This window comes from Aythya ferina (genome assembly GCF_964211825.1).
Source record: "Aythya ferina genome assembly, chromosome: 4".
NCBI lineage: Eukaryota > Metazoa > Chordata > Aves > Anseriformes > Anatidae > Aythya > Aythya ferina.
In genome coordinates this window covers 65,710,113-65,727,150 of record NC_140300.1, presented here as the reverse complement: position 1 = coordinate 65,727,150, position 17,038 = coordinate 65,710,113, and the positions used below count along the sequence as shown (strand labels likewise).

The following is a 17,038-nucleotide window of genomic DNA, read 5'->3' as shown; positions in this document are numbered from 1 at the left end:
GAAGTGATTCCTATGACTAACATTTGTTTGTATGAACAAATATAGCAGGGTTTAGCCCTTTGAAGTAATGTATTCAGAGTGTTAGAATTTAGAAAATGTTCATTCTGATCAGGTGATGATTTAAGTATTAGTAAAGGGGCTTTCTTGAAATTCCGCAAAGAAATTTTTTGTTTTGCTTTTCCAGTCCCTGAAAATATGTCTATACAAAATACTGCAGTAGGTATCAGCTATGATGGATGAGTGAGGTGCCCATAAAAAATCTAAAAATAATTACTGAGCTAAGATATCAAAGCTGATTGAATACAGTAACCCGGTGAGCCTTAGAACTGCAGTGAATTCTGTTCGCATTAGTGTCAGCATCTTAGAATTTGTTTATTGGGCATTTAATTGTAAATTTTCCCCAAATTACCTGGCAGTTAACTTCACCCATCCATTCAAACTCTTTTTCTCTCCCAGACTTGGCTAACTTATTTGATTTTTTTTGATATGTACTTTTCCTTCTCAAGGTTGCATCTGCTCTTTAACTTCTTTTGCAACTAGAAGAATATGCCCCTCTCTCCATAGTGTGACTGGTCCCAAAAATCATCTCTTTTTGCATTATGATGATCACACTGGGTCAGTACAGCACTAAGAACAGTGGCTGTTAGTTAATCCTACAGGCCCAAGCTGGACAGAAGATAGTATTTGTATGAGTCTCCGAGTTACATTGTCAGCTGCAGAGTGTTCAACAAGGAGTGACAAGCTCTAGGTTACAGATGGTTGGATTTCATTAGCAAATGTGGTGGCAATAGTAAAATTTGTCAAATAGGTCCTACAACCATTAGTGTCACCTTTATTTTTTAACAACATAAACACCATCCATCAAATGCAGTTGAAACTAAGGAGAAGCTGATTATGCTAAGAACAATATCCTGCGTGTGATTTGCTTCTGAAATCTGATGCTGGAGTAAAAGCAAGCTGCTTGCAGTCTAACAGCTACAGACAGAGGAAAATTTTGTAACCTGCGTGACTCTTCTTCTAGATGTGCATCATTTCTTAATTTATAAAACCCATATTAAAGACGGAGGTGACATATAAGCTGAATCTGTTGCCGTTGTGGATTTAACAGCAATCCTGGATTTATAGCTGATGTTATTTAGTAAATAATGTTATTTAGTAAATAATGTTATTTAGTGACATGTAACAATTTCATATCTGATAAAACTTTGATACATCTTGCAGGGTTATAAGCAGTGCAAAAAAAAAAATAACTATGCAACTATTTTTGAAGTAAGTGGAACAGCATCTTGACTAGGCTTCTGGAAAAATTTAGCTGAAGAACCAAGACAGAGGCATCAGCCTTTTCCTCAGTCTAGACCTCTGCACATATGTGGATAGAATAACTGGCCAAAAATATGATCAATATGGGAAATTGTATTGGTAATACTTCAGTATTATTATGAAAGATTAGAAATCTACCAAAAGTCACCTAGTACTGTTTATGTATTAACCATGCATCCAAACAAATTGGATGCACTGACTGTAAGCTCCTATACTATGTGACAAGATGTCTAAACTGATCCTATTTGGGGGGATTCATCAGCTCATTTGGGTAAACATCAACTTCTTAAGAGACAGAAAAAGTAAAGACTGATAATATTTATTGGGGAAAAAAAATTGTGGGGGGAGGTCTGGATACGTTCTGAATCAATTAAAATTACCTTACAGTAGGAAAAGCTTTTGAGAGTGTATCTGACCACAGTTTGCTTTTGCAAACAGCAATACCAGAAAAGAGCTACATATATCTTTTATTATACATGTATACATGGACTTTGAACTCATTAGTAGTTCTATAGAAACAAAGACTTGTACTGTTTAATTTTTTAATCATGGAACATCAGTCACTTATTAAGGTTGAGTGACTTGTTTCTCGGAGGCAGTGGTTAAGCATTCACATTTGTAAATCATGCACATATGAAAACGCAGAGGTGTTGGCATGCTGTTGAGTAAATATGAGAAAAGCACATCACTGACACTTGCAACTCCATGCAGTGTATGGGTGACAGAGAAAGCAGTGAAGATGGAGACCAAAAAAGTAAAGATTAGGAACCAGCATAATAGCATTTTGCCCCCTGCTTTGTCCTTTGCCAGCAGTGGACACGTGTACGTAGGAAAAATAATTAAGTAGAGGGAAGAATGCCAACAATCACAAATATTGCAATGAATTACTCTAGCAGCCTCTGACAGGGTGCTACAGTCTAAGCAATGAGGCAAGTCCACAGAGGACAAACTGTATTCTTTTTTTCCCCTCTATCTCTAACTCCATGATCTTATGTTACAAAACTTATCAGCAGGTAAGGAAGCTATTCCCATAGCCAATATCGAACAGACATACATAAAAGATTCTTTTTTTTTTTTTTTTTTTTTAAAAAAAAAAAAAGATCCAGGATCAAGAGTCCCTATCTATTAATATCTATGTTTGTAATTGTCAGCAACATCCATTACTTTAAATGTTCATTTTATTATATCTATGATAAAATAGTGAAATGTGGCATTATTTGAGCTTGCCCACTTGCCTCCGTCAGTCCGCTTAGAAGGACAAGAAGGGATTAATCAAGGGGGACACAAACAAACATGATGGTTTCTGTGCATACAGTGCCTAGCACAGTGGAGACTAGCTCTCAGATGAGACTCCAAGTTTGTGTCATTTGGCAGATGATGAAAATTCATTTTCCCAGCTGAGCTATATCACTGTTTAGCTCTGGAGATGAAACTGTTTTCCTGAGGGAGTGGAAAAGAAATTTTTTTAGAAAAGGATCTTTAACAGTGTATTCTGAGCTGAGATGTTTCTCATCACCCTCTTGGGCAACCTTCACAGTCAGTATGAGGGAGACAAACAAAAAGGTTATAAAAAAGATATGAAGCCCATTGTTAGACAGGAATCTTAACCGTGGTCTGATGAACTTCTGATCCAGGAAGTTGTAGCATTGTTCGATATAAAATCATTCATATTGTCCATGGACTGATCATAGGTCCTGCCCATTGGGCACAGAATTTCTGAAGCCAGGCCAGAGGAGTCCATCAGCACATTGTACGAAAGTGTGAAGAGATGTAAGGAGGGAGGACAGGCTATAGTGTTAGCATTCTGCCAGGCTCTTCGCATACAGATGTCCCCAGTTAGCAGTCAGTTTAATGATAACAAGCACACCTTTAGAAATGTCATGGGGTTTACCTGCTTCCCCTTCTCCTTTTCTTTCTGGATGATTTATTACCTGCTACCAGCAGCCTAGCTCAGGTGAACCTGCACTAATATATATGGTTTCTGTGTGTAAAGTGTCTGCCAAGACTGCTGTGTGAAACACATGCATTGTGATTTGGCAGCCAGTATGTCTGAGCCAAGGAAGCCCAGAGAGCAGTCAGTACTGCAGATTGTGCCATTACATGCCATATTGATCCTATTTATAGATTTAACATTTGTATGCCAGTGCTGCTTTATAGTTAAATACTATAAAACAAATACAAAAATATCAAAAGTTGCATACTGAGTACATACACACACTCGTTTGTGTGCATATACATTAATGTATGCACACAAATGGGAGGAAGATTAGTGTGTTCCAAAGGGCTGGTAGTCTGGCAAGACTGGCAAGTAGATCAGTTAGCTACAGCTACGTATTTGTTCAATTGAAGCGTATTTGTTCAATTGAAGCATAAATTAAGACTGAAGTAAACCGTATGAAAGGCTGCTTGAAGAAAGCCTGAAGTTAGAAGTAACCTGGCCTTACTGTCTCAGAACAAAACACTAATATGCATATCACAGGCATAAAGTAGTGAAGAAACATTCAGTTTTGGAAAGGAAGATCTCATTATCTGCCCTTTTTTCTGACCTATTTTTTTCTGCTAAAAAGTTTTTTCTAGAATCTTGTACCAGGTGTTTCTAGACTCTTGAAAAAAAATCAATGTTTACCTGGATTCTCTCTTTGACACCTGTACTTTTAGATCCTGCTGTAGATCGACAGTAATTGAGATTGTCAGCTCTTCAAGATCATCATGCAATTGGTATTTTGTCACGAAGAAGAGGATGATTTTCCATACATAGTTTTCTTTTCTTTTGGAAAAATATTTGTTATCATGATCAGGATCCCAGATTGCATTCTAGTGTTGAAAGCTTTCTCCCCCAGTGATGCTAATATGCAAAGAGCTCAGCTTATGAAAGGGATCTCAAGATAAAAAGATGAAACAAGCGACTTGTGCAAGGTGCTATGCATTTTTTTACTGTTCATGCAAAAAGACAGCAGATTCAAACAGAGAACATGAATGAGTAGAGAACACAAATACAGTGCTACATTAAGACTAGTCTTAAAAAGTTACTGTCAAAAGAAATGGCTTATCTCAGATGATGACAGTGAGCAGTTAGTCTTTTAACCTAAAGCCAGACTGACCGAAACTGATTTTCTACTCTTGGGTAGCCATTTTGCCTTCATAAAGAAACTACAACATTTTGAAGTCAAAGGACTGATACGTTACCTCTAGTGTGTCCTTATTTTGCCAGTGTGATCTTAACCCAAAAAACAGCATGTCTGCTAATTGCTCCTGGAAAGGTACCTCCCCTTCAGTAGAGCCCCATGACTCCCATCATGGAGTATTTCCAAAAGCAGGGTTGAGCAGCAGAGTAAATCTCTAATGGACTAGATAGGAAATCTTCTACCATAGCAGTGTGCAGCAAAGATGAAGTGGACAAGGGTCCTGTTGCATTTTAGCACTCCTAATTTTCTCAGGCTACCAGAGCTACAAGCCAGCAGCTTTTAGGGTGGCCTTTGTGCACTGAGAATAAATGGGATATCACCAGGTCCCAAGCTCAGAGAATAAGGAGGTAGAAAAGTCCTGTAAATCTTCCCCGCTCAGCTCTCCCAGAAATAATCTGGCTAGTGGGGATTGTCTAGCCCTTAACCTAGAAAGGGTTGAAGGATAATCAGTGTTTGCTGTTTAACTTCTTGATGGAACTAAAGAACCCCTATTGTTAATGTCACTCTCCTTTCTCTGAAGCATCAGTTCCATGAAAGACTTCACAGTTGATAGGCTTAGCTTTAGAGATGAGTCATTAGGGAAATGATACAACATAAGAAGCATGCTGGGTGGCATTGGAAGGGGTAGAAGTAATGTGATAAAACATTTTTCAGAAAGAAGAACTGTATGGAAACAAGCTGACAGAATTATTCCACCCTGAAAGTCTGGTACTTCAAAACAAGATCTGAAAGTTCTCTAATACTGCAGCACACCACAGCATCTCCATACTTATTTAAAAGAAAATGTTAGTCTTCCCCTTGAGGTTAATAATTAGGTAGTATCTGTTAAAAGCCAGTGAGCAGGCTATAAATATCTGCATAATTTTATGAGAACCCAGATTTCTACTCAAGCTGAGCAACAGCTTTACAAGATCCTCTGTTTCAATACTCTCTAAAATATCTTCTTATCTTCCACCCAATCCACAGGGACAGGTATTCCAATTATAAACGTAACTGTGATAACACTAGACGATTCTTGGTTAGAGCACCAAAGACATTTTCACAGAAAGGGTAAGTGATATTTCTGAGGATCACCCCAGTCAGTGGTTGTGGCAGGAGGAAGTGACCAAACCTTCAGGCCCCTGCTTGCCTTCCTGTTCTTCATGTGGTCCTGCTTATGCGAGAAGCATTAGGGCTATGAATTGCAAATGCATATTCTCCTATGTTTCATACCTAAGAACATAAAATTCATAAAACTGAATTCAGCTTATAGTTTTGGCTGATAATGCTAGAAATGCATGAGGATGTGCAAAATATGACTGAGGAATAAAACTTATTTCTTCTTTTCCTGAGAAGTAAGGCAACTCCAGCAGGAGAAGCAGAGGAAAGTTCGAACAAACGAGGATTACAGGATTAACTTCGTTAATTTAGCTGCTTGTGCTCTTTGACACTCAGGAATGAATCCAGCCTTAATTTTTTAGGCTTGATGCCTAAGAAATGGAAAGGACAATCAGCTTTCTCCTGCCTGTATCAGACATACAAACTAATGCAGAGGTGGTCCTCACTTTGTTGAGGAGGGTGGCCATTACCTCCTGACCGAGGTCAGTGTATATGCTAACTTCAGGGGAACAATTCAAACCTCGAGTCATGGGGCCACTTTTTACAATTGGTGGAGCAATAAAATCAGCCAGATATAATCCCATCATAAGGCCTAGAAGCCTTCCCTGGGAAATATTCCCGTATTAAGTGGTGTACTTTGAAAGTTGCTTCCAGCTAGACCATGCTGGGCCATTATCATAGAAATATGTGCAGTTGATACTGGGAAATAGCAGAACAATATTTATCCAATTCAAAAGATACTCTTATTATGAAGGGCCTCAGGGGAATGCTGCTTGGGAAATGTATTTTTATAATAAAATGACCTATTTTAGAATTACAGTTTTCCATGCTGGAGGAGGCAGGAAGGTGGCAGAAGGCTTGCCAAAGAGCTGGACAATAAGCACACTCACACTTGCTCCCTAACAAAAAGATAAGTGGACTGAATGTATTAATAATATAGAACACAGGATTTTTTTTTAGGTAAGTTCCTGCATACAGTGTATTTGTAGGTGTCTGTCACATTCAGAGCAATGTGCCTTCATGTGAGCAGACATTCCTATCAGCAGCCAACCCAAACAGGCAGATGATAGGAAGAGAGCCCACACAATTAACTGTTCGAGCCACTCCTCAAAAAGACTTAGGAGAAGAAAAAGAAAAAAATGAGGACAAAGCTAATAATAGTTTTGGTAAGTAGCTAACTAGAAAGAAAGTTTCTATTCCATTCAGTTTCTGACAGGATGATCCCTGATAGTGAGCTGTGTAACAAGCGTTATTTGCTCTTACTCACCACTTCCATCTGCACTAATGCTCCAAGACAACCCACATGTTGTTGCTTCCCCAGTAACACAGCCTGAATCCCACCTACTCACCTTCAGTTTGTCTCATATTTTGTCTGTTTAAACCTTTCAACTTTTTCAATGTGTTATATAATCTAACTTCAGCAATCAAATTAGTCTTTAACCACTACATGAGTTAAACTAGTCAGCAAAGACATACCTGTTACTGTAAAAATCAGATTAGTCAGTAGCTAAAACACTGCTCAGAAAAGCAACAAACAAACAAACAATACCTGAATTAGATGGGTGAAATGTGACCCTAGTAAAAGTCTGTAATTTCATTGATGCAAACCCCATCAATGGAGCTGCTGAAGTTTATCTGAGGCATAAATATAGCCTTTAATAGCAGTATCCAACCAGAGAGATTAAATAGATGTGATTTTTTTTTTTCCAAATGCCATAGTTGTCATTCTGACATGAAAGCAAACAACAACATCCTTTCAATCATCCAGTCTGTAGGCAGCTGATTCAGAATGAAATTAGGGCAGATGAGTTAAAGATGAATGAGCAGAATATTTAGTTGAGGTACTTCATTCTGCCAGAAGAACGTCCTTTTAAATTCTTGTCCTCTAAAGTCCTTAGGGATGGTCCTGAAGTGCTCCTGGCCTGTACAGAACAATGTTGCCATCCCAAAGAGCAGATAATGATGGTAATGAACTCCCAAAAGAATGCTAAAATGCACAGAAAGAAAACTTACAGAGAAAAAGACACTGAAGAGGTCTTGTGATGACCTTCTCAGTTCTGTGTCTGTTTGCAGAAAGGAGTTTTCCAATCACTTTTATGCAGTTTTCCTTGAACCTTTTGTGACATGGTTTATGATTCAACTTGTCCACGTATCTTGAATGAAAGCAAGAGTGCAAAGGTACCTGTTTTCTAGCAGATTGTATTGTGGCTCTTGCTATGATTTTTAACAACAGCAAAAAAAGAAAATGGAATAAATACCCATCAGAGACAGAGGAATGTTTATGACATTCCAGTTGAGTATGTAACGTGGGGTAGCAAGAAGTGTGACTACAGTCACCTTCACAAATACTTAAACACTATTGAAACTGTCTTTCAGAAGGATGATATATCATGGTGCAAAACATCATTTAAAAGCATACATTTTTTGTGAACAGTTTCCTGGCCTTGAGCTATATGAGGCTGAGAAATGGTCTGGCAAGGAGCATGCAGCAAGTGACAGATGCGCAGTCAGTGCTGGAAGACCATTCAAGCCTAGGTTGAGGACACAGAGGGACAACAAAATTCCCTATCACATGAATCAACCAACTTTCTCCTGCATATCTTCTTTTTGTAAGTGAGCAGATCTCACCTTTGCCTCTTATCATCTACTGCCTTCTTACCAAGCTGAAATTCACTTTGTTGTTCTAGTGATAAGCCTGTGTAATGAGTGGAATAAAGTCATTGAGTCCATGTGGGAGAAGGATAGGGTAACAAGAGTCAGCATTTCTAGACTAGCTTCATTTTCCAGTTTTGTGGGAGAAACTTTAGGGTGAGGCACACTAACCTGGAAATAACTAACAGCTGAGCAGCTTGATCTAGTTGCTGCCCAGGGAAAAGATCAAGGGGCTAGCAAGTTTCCAGCCTTTCCCTGAAATCCAAGGGCAAAGTCCACACATATTAGGGGGAAAAAAAAATAATAAAAATAAAGATTAAAAAAAAAAAAAAGTTTTCTGTCCTCCTGGGAGAGGAAAAGGGTGAAAGGTTTGAAGTAGTGATGTGGGATTTTCCAGCCCATCTGCAGTGCTAGCTGAACATCTGTCTCTCTCTAACCACCTCCCACAGCAGTCTGCATTTGAAAAGACTTTTTTTTTTTTTTCTGTTGACTTGTAATAGTATGAACCCAACAGTTTTCCAGTGGCTATCCAGGCCTGTGATTTGTGGCTGTTAATAAGTGAGTAGATTAGGTGCCAGAGTGAACAGCGCTGAGGTAGTGAGGATCAAGCTGTAGTAATGATCTGGAATATCGCTGAGCAGGTCTGGAGGGGAAGTCATATGGCAGACTCCTCACCGTAGTGACAGCTGAGTTTCTTGGGTGAGGCCTAAGTTTTAAATAATACAATTATACAAGGAAAACCTAATGAATCTCTTAGTTTCCTAGCTCTGTAGTCTGGACTTGCCTGATCTTATACCTCTGACACTATTTGACTCTCTGCTCACATACTTGCTCTATTTCCTTTTTGTCTGTTTTGTGTCCCCCTGTTCTTGCACACAGACTAGGTTTATAGGAAAAGGTGTTCCGAACAAATTGCCCCCCTTGCTCTGGGGAAAAGAAGCAACTTACCTTTAAGAAGAAAAAAGACAATCAAGTAGAGTCACTTGTTGAGTATCTCACCACCTGCTGCCCTGTTCACATTGGACATCATCCTCTCCACGATCAAACATCCATGCTCAATTTGATCCTACAGTCATCCTAAATTTTCTGAAGAGCAGGGACATTAACAGAGCCTTTTTCAGAAGTGCTTACCTCCTAGTATGAACACATACAGATCTGCAATTGTTTGCAAGTCTTTTTCTTGAGTGGATAACCTTCCTAGGGCTTGTTCATCTTTAAGGTGGCATTTGTTAGGCTTTGTTGTTGTTTTTGTGTGTGTGTGTGTGTTTGTTTTTGCAAATGCTGGCAATAGCAAATTCTGTACACTTTTTTTGTTTTTTTTTTTTTCTAGTTTGTGCTTGAGCAAAGGTATCCGACTGCTTCACCTCTGTATGGATTCAAGACTTGATGTATGGTGGTAATCCAGCAAGAGGATGCCCCTTTTCATATTTTTGATAGTCTTTAAAAAGTGGATCTCTTAAGCCAGATTCCTAAGCTAATGATTGCAAAGAGTTTTTAGGAGTAGGTGAAGAGATGCAGAAGAAAGTTCTTCTGTTGTTAAATCACTGGCATTAGACACTGATTATATATCATATTTTTCTCCGTGATCTTTTTCTGCATTAGCTTCTAAATATGAAATAGAACAACTTTCAATTCCTCCTCTTTGCCTGTAGGTATCTCTATGCCCATATATAGCATCCAGTAAAATGGCAAAATATTTTCTGGGATTTCCTATGTAAGAGCAAAAACAAAAGGAACTAAAAGGAATTCAAAAATATTGAGCAGCTTTTGATTCCTGCTGGCTTTACTGGTATTTCTGGCTATTCAGCAGTTTTGAGAATCAGACTTACTTGATTTCAGAGGCTAGCTTCAATCATCCTGTTTATGCAGGACGCCTGTCATTACATTAGCATACATCAAATTTTATTTTTATATGTACATCTGCCTGCAATCATATATGTGTGCCTAGTTTGTGGTAATAAAGAAAACGTGTCCATAAATAGGATGTCAGAGAAAACAAATTGTGGTAGGAAGCCTACTGTGCATCCACAGCTGGTGAAGTATCCAGCACTTATCTTCAAGAAGATCCCATGTGGAAATAAATCATCTTGCCTGGATTTTCATACTGTCTGAAGGGTTGCTGTGTGTTTTCTCATTCCTTCAAGTAGTCATCTGTGCATCAGGCATCTACATTCAATGCAAGTCCGGTAATCACACTCTAAGCTGTGAATGATTGGTTTTCACGCCCTCCAGCTGACTTGGAAACAAGGACAAAGCTGTCACAGAGCCCTGCTTGCTCGCAGCTGCCCTGGCAAGGTACAGCCTGACCTCCACTCACTTCTAAGATTTGCAGGTTAAACATGCTGGCAATCTGAGCAAGGGCAGCTGAAACCGTTCCAAAAGAGGAATTTGTTCCTCCAAAGAGGAATGCAGACCAGTGTGAGGAGTAGGGTGCTAGGTAATAAATTCAATAATTGCACTGTAACATCTCAACTTTTTTTTTTTCTCTATCAGTTCTTGGAGGCATGCTTTGCTCTTTTACTGTGAAGCAGCGGTGTGTAGGATGAGATGGTACATGCAGGGGTAGCTGCATGGTGAGTGCCAGTCACACTGCCCAGGACGTAGCCTTGGCTAGGTGGTTGAGGCAGCCAGTTGCAGTACACCTGAGACTTTGCTAAACCCAGACATCATATATCTTGTTTGAGCCACTGTTTCAATTAGTGCTAATTATAGTAATTAAGTAATTTTGCTACCACCCTGAGAGGCAGTAATTCAAATCAAAGCTGATGTCCTTCACCAGTCCTTCCCTCATGGTGTGTGTTGTTTCACTCACGTGATAAATGTAAGGCTAAATATCCCTGACTCAAGTCCAGTAGAAATGAGAAATCCAGAAGAAACCCTAGGTCTGGAAAATCCTAACCCATGACAGGAGTGGGGATGTTGCAACAGCTGGTGTAAGTCAGCATGGCCCTGCAGAGGGCTAGGGCACTGTGCCATGTCGCAACAGGCAGAATTTTGGCTTGTGTATGGCTCCAGTAATTGACTCTTGATATTATTATTAGCTTTGAAGAGAATTATGAGGTAAGACATGCTGGGTCTGTTTCCAGTGCAGTTAGATTGTAAATACTGTAAAATAGCTGAGAAGAGAGTTTTATTGAACTAATTTCCAGATTTTGCATTGCTATCTCTTTAATATTTGCTGTCTTAAGGAAGTATGTCTGGTTTTAGTTTGGTTCTGACACAGATGAGGTTTCCTGAGTCTCAGACACTAAATAAGAATTTGTCAAATTTATCTTATAAGTTTTGTGATTTCTGAGAATTTGGAAGAAGAAAATGAAATTATTCTTAAGGCCATGAAAATCCACGTTTAAAGCAGTGTAAAAAACTGTAGGCAGGTGGGTTCCTTAGCTGCCCTTGGTGGGGCTGGAAGAATAGAAGTGCATCAAATCTAAGGATATAAATACATGTTTTGAATAATCCATTGTTAGGGGACAAATCTAATAGGAGAAAGGAGGATGGTTCCTGAAATTGTGAAGTATGAGAGATTTTTATGCACCTGTGTGGGCTGCTAGAGCAATTCTGAAAAGCTATTACCATCAGACACCTGTGGGATAGACTACATATAACAAGCTGTTCCCAAAATAGGCCATTGTACAGCACAGCTGTTGGTGCTTTGCTTTGCTGCAGAAAGGCTGTGGTGTTGACTTTGTGAATGAGTTGGCTTCTTTACCCGCGGAAATCACTACGGTTTCTTTGTTCAAGCACATCCACATGATAGCTGAAGAAGACTTAAGAACTTCTTTGTCTTGAAGGGCTCTCTGGTCATACAGTGGATTTCAGGACTCAAAGTTAGTGAGGTTGGGGTCTATTTTTACCAATACAGAGTTGGTATTGGTACCAAGCCACCTTTTTTTTCAAGGTAAGAGCCAGAACGTTTTCCCCTCAATTTTACTTGATCAGATATGCCACAGTGGTAGTCACTGTAATCTGGGAGGTTTTCTTAGATGTGTTTTTTTTTAACACCGTCTGTCAGCTCTGGGTGGAGATGGAAGAAAATGTGGTGTGAGTTATAGGTGTAAGTTTCCCAACATGTTCTTATCTAGTATTTGCCTTCATTTTGGTTAGGTGGTTGGAAGCCCAGATAGATGTTCTGTTGTGTATGCTGTTAAGCTGTTCTTTTTTTTTTTTTTTTTTTTTGATATAAAAAAAAATGACAAATGTTTTCCCAGGCATTGCAAGGTGCTATTTAACATGTATCATCCCATCCTTGGTTGGTTGGCTTCCTACCCTCCCCATGTTCCACATGCAGTCAATTACAATAATAATAATGGATAATAAAAATAATGAATGAGGCTATCTCATGCTTGTCTATGGTTTGGTCCAATTCCACCAGGGTCTAAGTTCAAAATAAAGTATATAGCCTCAGGTAAAGAAAAAAAAAGGAGTTTGAGACTAAGACAGCAGCTTTTCCTGTAACAGGAAGACAAGAGTTTTCCTGTAACAGCCTCACGTACAGTCATACTGTAAGCTCTTGTGACTGAGGTGAGCAGGTTGGAGTCCTTGACTGAATGTACAGGTTTGTGTCACTGCCCTCAAAGGAGTAGCATTACATACACACCAGTGGATTGCTCCGATTTTATCTCTGAACACTGATGGCTTCTGGCTTCCTGCAGAGCCTCAGGACATCAGACAAAAAGTAGCTGTAGCACACTCTGCTTCCTCTCATGTTTTTTGAGAAGGTGTTTAGCAGGAACCAGGGAGGTTGTTTTGTCCCTTTTACCGTGCTTATTGTCAATGGTAGTCAGTGGCGTGGCAGAGAGAGAACTTGAAGAAACAGGAAGCAAGTGCTGAGGTGGAGGCAGGAAGAAGGGGAGATATTTTTAACTTTTTTTAAAAAAGCCACAGTGACAGTTGTTTCAGCTGCCAGCCTCTTTATTCACATTAGTTGTCTTTCTTATAGCCAGGAGGCAAGAGTAGACATGGTGAGATCATCATCGTGCCTTTCTTAGGTTAATCACATGCCACAGCAAATTTTTGTTACTGTAATGAATGGTTATACTCTGCATCCTTCTTCTCTAATTACACGCCGCTTGGAGTAGCTCTTTTCCATTAGGACAATACTTGTAAGCAACAACGGATATGCCCTTTGCTGGGTGCCTGTTATGTATGGATTCTCTTCTCTAGTATTGAGCCCGGTGTCTTCATTAAAATAATATGATATATGAGGAGAGCATAATTTCTTAGGAGTTAAAAAGTTGTAGTTGGCTCTTACTTTACACACACACACAAAAAAAAAAAAAAAAAAAAAAAAAAATTCCTCCTCTTGTAGGCTCACTGAGGCAAAATTTCCTTCCCTGATAGGTTGGTGAAGTAACATTGCTGCCACAACACACTTCTCTGAGCACCAATAATATGGTTCATCTGCATCAAGTCAGGCCTGATTAATGGGGGTGCTACCACCACTACTAGGGCTGCTTCTGCCACACAAATGGTGTTTGCATGCAGTGTGCTGGGGGAATGATCTTATGGGAAAGGTTATGATGGAATTGTGGAAATTTGCATTAAAGGAACTGAAAGCACGTCAGGTAACATCCTTTGCCCCATAGAGCCACCCTTTCCAGACAGGCGTACTTAGCAGTAGCTAGGTTTTCCTAGCTGCACAAAACGTGGGTTTCATGTTGGTCCAGCTCACAGTAGACGTATGTCTGTGTAAACTGCACCATCACAGCTGTCACTAGTTGACTGGGACTCTTAGCACAGAAAGCAAGAATTGTATGGGCACTAAGCCAGCACTATGCTTTCATCTCCGAAGATGATTGTTCTGCTTTAAAATGAAGTCACATTGGCATTATTGTGTAGGAAAGGGGTATTTATCATTAGCTATTGTTAAATTGCTCTCTCAAAAAACAGTGCTTTTGTTTGTCAGTGGTCGATGTTCAAAGGCATTCAGGTGTATGAAATGCATTAATGAGGGGTTAGGTTTCACTGTAGTTGTACCAGGCAGAAAAAGATAGCAGGATATGTAAGGACTGAAATTCCCCCTTGTATGATGGGCAGTGTTCTTACTTTCCACATCAAAGGTGGAAGTGGTGTTTGGAGGGTTCATACAACCCTCCTGGCAACCTTCAAACACCACTGTCTTGTTATTCAACAATAAGCTAAAGGAACCTAACGTGACATGAGCTATGTGAAATGGAGTCATCTACCTGATGTGGACAGCAGACTTCTGGTTTCCTTCCACATGTGTGTGTGACAGGAGCGTGCATGCACATGTTCCTCTTGAAATAAGGCTTACCCTTGAATTCAGGCAGCAAAAGTCACCTCCAGCATCAGGTACTGAAATTTTAAAAATGCTCTGATAAGTAATGAGGTTAAACATAACATGCCATTAAAGAAAAAAAAATATATAACAACAACAACAAAAGCATATAGCCCTGTGGCTTTTGTCAACATGTTGTGTCCCCTCTAGAGTGACCCATGTTATGAGCTGGGATCACAGCCATGCCTTATGTAACTGTTAGAGCTGGCTGCCAGCTAGGGTCGCTGCTGTTTGATTTGGCTGTTTTCACAGAGCCATTTCTCCTTTCTTTTCACCTTGGAGAAGAAAGAGTGCCAGGCTCTTGGTGGAACTCTGCAGCAAGCCTGTTTTTCATCAGGGGAATTTTATATCAGGGTATATACAGGGGTATGAAGGCAGGACAGGCAGTGGGGCAGCGAGGGGACAGGCAGCGTGGGGAGGAGGACATGGGGTGGCACTTGTGGAAGATGAGCTCGGGATGGGACAGAAGAGGGCTGCTTTCCTGGAAAGGCAGCTGGCACCCAGCCCTCCTGCTTGCCTGTCCTGCTGGACTCACCCTTCATGGGGCTGTTTTGGGAGCTCCTGGAGGTCTGTAATTTCAGGCTTCCCCAGAAAAGGCTTTTAATCTATGAGAAGGAGGTTGACTTTGAGGGACTCAAAACTTCAAGAGCCACAGAAGATGCCGAAATCCTTAATTTAAATCAGGACATTCAAAATCCTTTCCAAGTGCTGATTCCCAGTATACCACTCAAGGCTGTATTTTTTAACATTTATAAATATTGTTTTGAACTGGTTTGAAGTGTTTGAATGCAAAGCAACCCTTCTGAAAACTTGACAGAGTTCTGCAAAATTGTGGTGTCCCCATAAATCCATAGCCACTTTGGCTTTATTCCCATGAAAACAAGCTGTTCTCTCAACACCACCACTGTACGTACCAGCCTTTGGCTGTGGCTGGGGAAAGTGTCCTCTTCAGAGCAGCCAGCCCAGCCTTGCAGTTCAGTGCTGCGGGGCCTTCGAAGGAAGGTCACTGTAGCTGTATCAAGGTAAAGAAACCTAAACTGCATCTCTTCCAATACGATTTTTCACTGACAGAGATTACAAGCCAAGTGAAAACAGGAATGAGACCTGAGCCAGTTTACAGTACTGTATTCTCTAGCAATCTGGAGGTCATGCTAAGGCTGCTGTGACCGATGCTTGTTTTTAAACTAGGGTAAACACTGCAGAATTAAAATTATAGATGGGCAATCGTTTGTGCTCACTGCTAAGTACTAGAGAGTACTTAAGAGAGGTCCAGTCTCTGTTAGCCTCTTCTGCAACCATCTGGGCACAGCACTTTCTGGACCACCAGGAGTACAGCAAGAGTTTAGAGAGTACAGGGACCTTAGATTTATAGAGGGGAAAAAAAAAAGCAATAGCTACCCACAGAAACAAAATCTGGCAATGGTATCTGCATGCTGCAGTGAAAAAAATATTTTATTTTACGTGAAGGAAGATGCAAAGCAGTCTGCCTTGCTTTGGGTTAAGTCTAGAGACCACCAGTCCATCCGGTGGGACTTGTGTAACCCATGTCCTCGTTTGTAGGTTGAGGGCAACAAGTTAAGCTGGGCTTTGCTCTTCCAAATGCAGAGCTCCCGTGCTCCACACTATGCAAAGTTAAAGCCTACACCTGGCCTGGAGATGCAAGATGAGAGGAGTCAGCAACCAGAAACCTGTGTTTCTTTAGTGTGTATAAAATCTCCCTCAGATAAACTTCTAGTGGCTGTTAGACTGATTGGCAGCCATCTCTTTCTGGAAAAAAAAAAAAAAGGCAGTGGTATTTAACCACATCCTCACCTTAATTTTTCACCTAGTTTTCCTGTGTTTATTACCATCACAAAGCAAGCACAAGCACAGCCTGATGCTGTTCTTCAGCATTTTCTCTGTTTTTCCCTTTGGATTCATATCCCATTTTCCCTCTGTTCATTCTGTTTTTCATCACTCTGTCCTGGCACCTGTGCTGCCAGACCTGCTAGGTGCTGCAGGTGCTCATACCTTGTGCCCAGGAGGAATAGTGCTCAAGGCTTTGTGAAGAGGCCAGTCTGCTCTGGGAAAGCCCTGGCAGGAGCTGTTTTTTCTCTGGGGCTGTTCATGTGATTTTGTTGGTAGTTTTTTTGTAGGTAGTGTTGGGGATTAATAAACAGATGTGCATTAATTTCCAATAGTGATTAAAGCATGTCCTTCGGTTTAGAAAATCCTTATCCTCCTGATCGTCAGGAACTGGGTGAGCAGAAGGAGATCAGGGTGTGTTTCTGGGCCAGGACTTGAGGTTGGCCAGAGCTTTCAAGTGGTTCTGGAGTTTGCCCCCAACAAGAATGAGACTGAAAACCTTTCAGAATAAAACCCCAGACATTTAGAATTAGGAACTCAAGAATTAGAAATGTAATTTTTAATATAGAGAAAAATGAAAATAAATAAGCAAGATAAGAGTCTGTGCAGCCAGACCAAAGGCTTCTGAGTTGCAAGAGGC

General features: G+C 40.3%; 1 protein-coding gene across 6 annotated transcripts in view; it reads left to right on the top strand.

Moving 5' to 3' along the window:
• The window catches only part of GPRIN3 (GPRIN family member 3), a 69,149-nt gene that overhangs the window by 38,391 nt on the left and 13,720 nt on the right, over positions 1-17,038 (top strand). Inside the window, exon 1 of one of the 6 annotated variants that reach the window (XM_084517557.1) lies at positions 11,148-11,315. The exons of the other annotated variants lie outside the window; for them this stretch is intronic. The gene's annotated coding sequence lies outside the window, so the exon portion shown is untranslated. Of the gene's footprint in view, positions 1-11,147; positions 11,316-17,038 lie in introns of those variants that run through there. 6 annotated transcript variants of the gene reach the window in all.